The sequence below is a fragment of the Malania oleifera genome, chromosome 2 (assembly GCF_029873635.1).
Source record: "Malania oleifera isolate guangnan ecotype guangnan chromosome 2, ASM2987363v1, whole genome shotgun sequence".
Taxonomy (NCBI): Eukaryota; Viridiplantae; Streptophyta; class Magnoliopsida; order Santalales; family Ximeniaceae; genus Malania; species Malania oleifera.
The window spans coordinates 111,294,363-111,302,803 of record NC_080418.1 but is presented as its reverse complement, the minus strand read 5'-3'; positions in this window follow the sequence as shown (position 1 = coordinate 111,302,803).

Sequence of the window (8,441 nt, the reverse complement as noted above, 5' to 3'; positions counted from 1 at the left end):
TTCTAACTTTTAAATACAAATTTCAAAAAAAAAAAAACTATAGTAAGTTGAAATTTTTATAATTCTCTAAAAAATTAAAAAAAATATATTTTGTACGCTTCTAAACAACCTTTGCACGGTAAAATTGTCACTTTTCAGCCTTATATATGAGTTAATTCTTACTTTAAAAAAAATTAAGCATGCCCTTACATTTTTTAGAATCTTGATAAATGTTTTAACAAGATTATTATCGTGCATTAAGGAGGAGGGTTGCGTTAGGTAACTGACAATCAGCGTAAAATTTGTCAGATCACTATGATATAAATCCTTACCGAATATTTACTAGGGCGTCCCCTACGAGCGACGCATTACACTTGAACCACCCAGGTGTAGCGAAAAGTGGGCGAGGGTGGGCTAGGTCGTTGCCCCGAAGTGACGTGCCGTGTCGGCGCCTAGGTACGGTGTCAAATATGCGAGGGTTCCTGCATCATTCTGGACGTGGGCAGGTAAAGACATTAGTTCAGGAAACTATTATTAGATTAACAACTTGGAATATAGAGACACTTATGGGTTAAAAGCATGAAAATTATGGATACAGTGATTAGAAGAAGAATTAATATAATTTGCTTTCAAGAAACAAAGTGAGTGGGGGAGAAAGTTAGAGAAATTGATAAATCAAGATTTAAACTTTGGTCCACTGGAAAAAAAAAACATAAGAATGGAGTAGGCATTATTATAGGCAAAAACTTAAAAGATAGCGTCATGGATGTAACTAGAGTTAGGGATAAAATTATAAAAATCAAGATGGTATTAGGACAAGAGATAATAAATATCATTAGTGTTTATGTTCCTCAAGTTGGCTTAGCAGAAAATCTTAAGAGACAATTTTAGAAAGATATGGATAGTAATATACAAGGCATATCAGGGACTGAGAAAATATTTATAGGAGGAGATCTGAATGGACATGTTGGAAGAGATAATAAAAATTATGAGATGATGCATACAGGATATGGATATGGAGACAAAAATGAGTCTGGGGAGATGATCTTAGACTTTGTTATGTCATATGATTTTAATATAATGAATACTTGTTTTAAGAAGAGAGAATAACACTTAATAACCTTTAAAAGTGGACAAAATAAAAGCCAAATAGATTTTTTTTTAACTAGGAGGGTAGATCGTTTATCATGCAAGGATTGTAAAGTTATTCCAGGTGAAAGCCTAATCACACAACATAGAGTCTTAGTGTTAGATATATGTATTAAAAAATGGAAAAAAAAAAATAATAAAATAAACCAGTGTAGGAGAACTAGATGGTGGAATCTAAAAGAAGAAAATATAATAAAACTTAAAGATAAAATGATCAAAGATGGGGATTGGACCTTAGAAGATGGGATAGATACAAATACTCTTTGGAATAGATTAGTTAACTCTATTAAAAAGATAGTAAAAGAGATTTTAGGTGAATCAAGGGAAAAATTCTAGAATAGTAAAGAAAGTTTGTGGTGGGATAAAGATGTACAAAAGATCATAAAGACAAAAAGAATTTGATATAAAACGTGACAAAAATGTAGAAATAGAGATAACTTTGAAATAAGAAGGCAAGAAAAGATGCAAAAGGGGGCCGTTAGTGAAGCTAAATATAGATCATTTAATAGTTTGTATGATAGATTAGGTACAAAAGAAGGAGAAAGAAATATATTTAAACTTGTTAACGCTAGAGAAAGGAAAAGTAAGGACTTAGGAAATGTAAAATGCATAAAAAGTGAGGATGATATTGTTTTGGTTAAGGACAAAGATATTAAAGAAAGATGGCTAAGTTACTTTAGTAGGTTGTTTAACGAAAACCAAATAGAAGACTTAAGCTTAGAATTGTCAAATGAGGAAAAGACTAAAAATATAAAATTTATTCGCAAAATTAGAGTTAACAAAGTTAAGTTTGCACTAAAAAAGATGAAAAATGGGAAAGATATGGGACCGGATAACATCACAATTGAAGTTTGGAAATGCTTGGGTGATAACGGAATTATATGGTTAACTAATTTATTTTATACAACTGTAAAAACTAAGAAAATGTCATATGAATGGAGGAAATAATATCTATATACAAAAATAAAGGAGATATTCAAAATTGTAATAACTATCGTGGAATTAAACTTATGAGTCATACGATGAAACTATGGAAAAGAGTAGTTGAACAAAGATTAAGGTTAGAAACGAAGATCTCAGAAAATCAATTTGGTTTCATGCTTGGAAGATCTACCACATAAGCTATTTATCTTTTACGAAGATTAATGGAAAAGTTTAGGGAAAATAAGAGGGACTTGCATATGATATTTAATGACCTTGAGAAATCGTATGATAGGATACCTAGGGAAGTTCTATGGTGGGTTTTAGAAAAAAAGGGTATATGTAGTAGGTATACCGATGTCATTAAGGATATGTACGAAGGAGTAGTGACTAGTGTAAGGGCTATAGATGGAGAAACTAATTTCCAATTACCATAGGTGTACATCAAGGATCTGCTTTGAGTCTTTATCTTTTTGCTTTAGTGATGGACCAATTGACTAAGAGTATTCAAAAGGAGGTTTCATGGTGTATGTTGTTTGCAGATGATATTGTATTAATTGACGAAACTAGGGATGAAGTAGAGGCTGAGTTAGAATTTTTGAGAGAAGTTTTGGAATCTAAAGGCTTTAGGATAAGTAGAAATAAAACAAAATATATGAAATGTAATTTTAGTAATGATAAGAGGAATATTGGAGACAAAGTTAAACTTGATGATGAAGAAATAAATAGCACTTGTAGATTTCGATATCTTGGATCTATTATGCAAGTTGAAGGAGAAATTGAAGATGATGTAATGCATAGAGTTAAAGCAGGTTGGGTAAAATGGAGAAGTGCTTCAAGTGTGCTATGTGATCGTAGAATACCCTTAAAATTGAAAGGAAAGTTTTATAGGACAACTATAAGACCGGTTATGCTATATGGATCAGAATGTTGGGCGATGAAAAAACATAGTATCCAAAAGGTAAAAGTTGCCAAGATGAGGATGCTAAAATGGATGAGTGGTATAACATTGAAAGATAAATTAAGGAATAAACATATTCGTGGTAAGTTAGGTATAGCTCCTATAGAAGATAAGATAAGGGAGGGACAATTCAGATGGTATGGATGTAACGACCGGAATTAAAAACGGAATTTAAATGATAAAAGAAAGGGGAATGGAAACAAAAATAAAGAAGGAAGCTGCCAAGCTTCGTCGATGAACACAGGGTTTCGTCGACGAAGGCTTTAAGGATTTCGTTGACGAACACAGGGCCTCGTCGACGAGAAAATACCGAGAGGGGGGTTTTCAGCCGACTGAATTTCGTCAACGAAGACTAGATTTCGTCGACGAAATTTGTGAAAAACTCGTCGACGAAGGTCGGGCTTGTCGACGAATTCTGCTGTCTATATATATGAAAAATCTGATTTTTACTTCCCAATTAAGCTTCCTCTCCACTCTCTCTCTCTCTCCTCTTCGGCTCTCTCACTCTCTCTCTCCGATTTTGGGCTAGTTTTACGCCGGATCGAAGATTTGAGGCTACCATGACACTCCTGGCAGAGTTCTTTACGAGTTTGCCGGAGCGGATCGTTGGGAAAACGAAGTTGGAAATCATCCCTGGATTGAGGTAAGGTTTTTTAAGCCAAATTAGACTTTATGGTAGTTATAGAAATTGATGTACGCATGAAAATACTGATGATTAATATTGGGGGTTTTGAGTTTCAGGGTATTGATCAGGAAATCATACGGGGGTTAGCCTAGGATTCTTTGGGGGCTTTCTCAGTAGCCAGGTAAGGGAATAAAGTAAAGCAGTTATTTTTCACTCAATTTATTTTTAGTTATTAGTAAATTTATTTTCAGAAAAGCAAATGTTATACCTGCATATTATAGATGAAATGTACGTTTGGGAAATACTGCTATTATGACGAAACATATATGTATGTATGAGATGCCAGAGAATTACGATTTTAGAATAAGAAGTATGATTTTATACAGTGCACGTGTGGCATGAATATTATGTTATGTGAACATATTATGATATGAAAGATTTTATGAACAAAGTATGATTTCAGGTATTATGAAAAAATATGTTATGTTACGATCATTTTGACGAATGTATGATAAATGAATTATTTTTAGAATGCATATACCTGAAATGATGTTGGCACGAGGCCATGTATTTTATGTTATCGACACGAGGCTGTATTCATGTTTTGGCGAGACCATGTATTTATATTATCGGCACGAGGCCGTATTTACGATTTTGGCCCGAGGCCATGTATTTATGATTTCGGCACGAGGCCGTATCTATGTTTTCAGCACGAGGCCGTGATGATGTTATGTATGTTCATGTATTTTATGTTATTACAACCAGGATGTTAGTTTAGTTCAGTTCAGGGCTCGATACCGTAACTATATGTGTAGATCAGATATCTACGTCAGATTAGTGCTAACCATCCCACAAGAGGATGAGAGATGGATAGTCGATGTGGCTTTCAGTAGAGTGCGGACGTCCACCTGGCAGTCCAGACCAGGGTGTGGCGGGCCCATCGTACTTACAAACATATTTGATTTGGCAATGGTCGGCCAGCCATTGTCGGGTCCCACCTTCGAGCTGCACAACCCGTCATGGGGGGTAATACATGACATTAGCTAACTATTCATCCTGGGTATGTTTTCAATATTTTCAGTATTACAGTTATAACAGATGCTTATGTATGTTATGATTTATTAACAAATATGAAAGTACATGATTATCCAGTATGATATTATGATTATTTCCAGAGTTATGAAATGTACTGTATATGTATAAGCACTTTAAATGTTCATGTTGTCACACAACTGTATTTAGTTTATTTTTCCTTACTGAGAAGTGTCTCACCCCCAACATTAAATGATTTTTCAGGAGCCCCTGAGAGACCGGCGAGTCAAGGCCACCATTGAGCTAGTGAGATTACCTTGTGAGAAGGGTAAGATTTTGTAATAGGGTCAGAGTTATTTTGTGTTCGACCCTAGAGATATTTTGATGTATATGAGGATGTATAGAAGTACATTTTTATAATGTTATAGAAAGCTCTGGTATTATGTTGTATGATTGGATGTTTGAGATTTCATGTTTACTGCTGCTAGGTTTTCCGCTGTGTTTGATAGGTGTCCCCGCCACCCACGGGTTCGAGTTGACTATTTTATTTATTATGTGACATTTTATATTAAGAAATTGAGAGACGCTACAATGGACACTTGCAACGTAGGCCTTATAGTGCACCTATGAGGAAGAGCGACTTAGTTACTGTGGTGGGCAGTAGAAGGGGTAGGAGTAAACCTAAAATAACTTGAGAGGAGATAGTGAATAGTGATTTAATATCCTTAAATCTATCAAAAGAAATGATCAATGATCGCATAAATTGGTGGAAAATGATTCATGTAACCGACCTCACTTAGTGGGACTAAGGTTTGGTTTTGTTGTTGTTGTTGTTATGTATCGAATTAAATTTATTTTTTAAAATTTTCAATCATAAAAAAAATTTGAAAATCGACATATAATAAATCAATTAACCAAAATAGAAAAAGCAATATAGTCTCAAAATTCCAACAATTAGGTTTAGTAATAGTATTAATTTAATTTTACTTGTTTACTTCTATTTAATATTATAGATATAAAAACAACATGTAATAGTCCTATATTATGGGGCATTAATGTCTAATTGGCCATAACATTGAGGATAATTTAATCCCAAAAATAAAGTATCAATTAGTATGAGATCCATGGGGGAGCATGGGGATAAGGTTCCTACATTTTATTGAAATCCTTGTTTGAGAGGGGTCTGAATTGCAAACTACTTCGTGAACTTAAGACCTCTAGGACATAATGTAGAAGCCTTGTAGATAAACCATTCAAATATTCCTTCAATAGTGTTTGAGAGGAGCATGGATTTCAATTTTAGATTTATATTTGTATGGATTTGGAAGAAACTTAATGCAATTTTGTATCCAAATTCAAATAAATCCAAATCTTAAGTCCCAATTCTATCTCCCAAACACAATGTTAAAAAACATTTTGGATGATTTTTGAATTTCACTCATTTAACAAATAATATCTTTACAAATTTTGGATCAATATTGTTTGTAAATCTATTATTTTATAAATTTAGTGGGCGCATATTCATATTTTTAATCTAAATATTTCATAATTTAAAACATAGTTTACTATTTCTTAAAATTTCAGGGGAGGCAAGTGCCCATTAGATTGAACTTGGGTCCGCTACTACATAAGGCACTCATCTAAGTGAGACAAGCCATTCGTTACCCAACCATATAGGGAATTACAAGGTAATTGAAGTCGTCCAAGTGAGGCACATGACAAATGTTAAACTAGGAGAAAAGTTTATTTTTCTCTATTGATTCACACTCATTACAACGATTACAGGGGTATACATATACATGAGATAATTGAATAAAATGGAAAGTGTATATTTGTCTAAAATGAAAAGTATATATTTTTCTAATACTCCCCCTCAAGTTGGAGCATGAAGATCCGTAATGCCCAACTTGCGTGATAAGTCTTGGAAGTATTCATGACCCAAAGCTTTGGTGAAGATATTGGCAAGTTGAATGTGGATAGGAATATGCTTAGTGAAGAAGAGGCCAATGCGTAACTTTTCACGAACAATGTGACAATCAATTTCTATATGTTTTGTACGTTCATGGAAAACTGGATTCTAGGCAATGTGAAGAGCCGTTTTGTTGTCACAATATAAGACCATAGGCCAAGAATGCGGTACTCCAAGATCATTTAAAAGAGTTTTGAGTCATGTAAGTTCCCCAGTAGTGGAAGCAAGTGTCCGGTACTCAGCTTCGGCGGACGAGCGAGACATTGTAGTTTGTTTCTTAGTGCGCCAGGAAATTGGACTAGTGCCCAACTGAATGAAAAAACTAGTGATGGAGCGACGAGTGAGGGGACAACTAGCCCAATCCGAATCAGAATAGTCTGAGACTTGAAGAGTGTTGGCAGAGAAGAATTAATGTATCGAAGAGCACGTACGACAACATCATAATGTGGCCGTCTAGGCCGGTGCATAAATTGACTGAGAATGTTGACTGAAAATACAATGTCGAGACGAGTGATGGTGAGATATATCAAACGTCCAACGAGTCGCTAAAATGAACTTGGATCGGAGAGAAGATCACCATCAGTATTATTGAGCTTGAGATTTTGTTCCATGGGAAAGGGGGCAGGACGAGCACCAAGATGACCGCTATCAGTGAGGATGTCAAGATCATATTTGCATTGATTAAGAAATATGCCAGTGGGAGAGCGAGCAACTTCGAGGCTAAGGAAATATTTCAATTTGCCAAGATCCTTTAGTTTGAATTTCTAAGCAAGCATGACTTTGAAAGTGCTAATATCGGAGAAATCATAACCTATCATGAGAATGTCATCAACATAAACAAGTATGAATATAAAAGACTGACCTCGAGAACGGGTCACAAGAGAATGATCGGCCTGAGATTGGGTGAAACCCGCAATAAGTAAAACAGAAGATAATTTAGAGAACCAATTGCGATAGGCTTGCTTAAAACCATAAAGGGATTTCTAAAGACGAAAAACATGAGTCTCCCCTTATTTTCAATAACCCGGTGGAGGGAGCATATAAACCTCCTCATCGAGGTCACCATGGAGAAAAGCGTTGTTGAAGTCCAATTGAACGAGATGCCAATTTCAAGCTGCAGCCACTGCAATAACACACGTAATAGTAACGAGTTTAGCAAAAGGAGCAAAAGTGTCATGATAATCCAAACCTTCGACCTAAGTGTAGCCCTTGGCCACCAAGCGAGCTTTGTGTCGCTCTATGGATCCATTGACCCGAAGTTTTGTTTTGAACACCCATTTACAACCAATTGATTTTTTTCCAGGTGGAAGGTGTTGAAGAACCCATGTATTATTGATTTCTAAGGCTTCGATTTCAGAAGCCATGACATCAAGTCAATGTGGCAGCACAACCTAAGAGGTGGGTTCGGGATGTTGAGACATAACAGAAAGAAAAGCTAAATGCTGATTAAAGAAACGATGATAAGATAAAAAAGAGGAGAGACAATGAACCGTACCTAAGGAACATCTTAAAACTTGTGAAGCCGTGGAGGACTTTGGTAAAGTAGGGTAGATTTAATCAGTCAAGTAAGAGGGATGTGTGACAGCTCGTTTGGGCCGTGAAGAGGTGGGTGGAGGGGGTGGTAGGGAAGGGGGTGAGGGTGGGGGTGTTGAGGAGGATACCGAGGGAGAAGGAGGGAGAGATGAGGGGCTAGGGTTAGGTGTGGTTGGTGGAGGAGATAAAGTGTAGGGAGGATGTATATCAGGAATATGAAGAGGAAGGACTTGAGAAAATGTAGGAGTTGGAGAGATGAGATGATAGGGAAA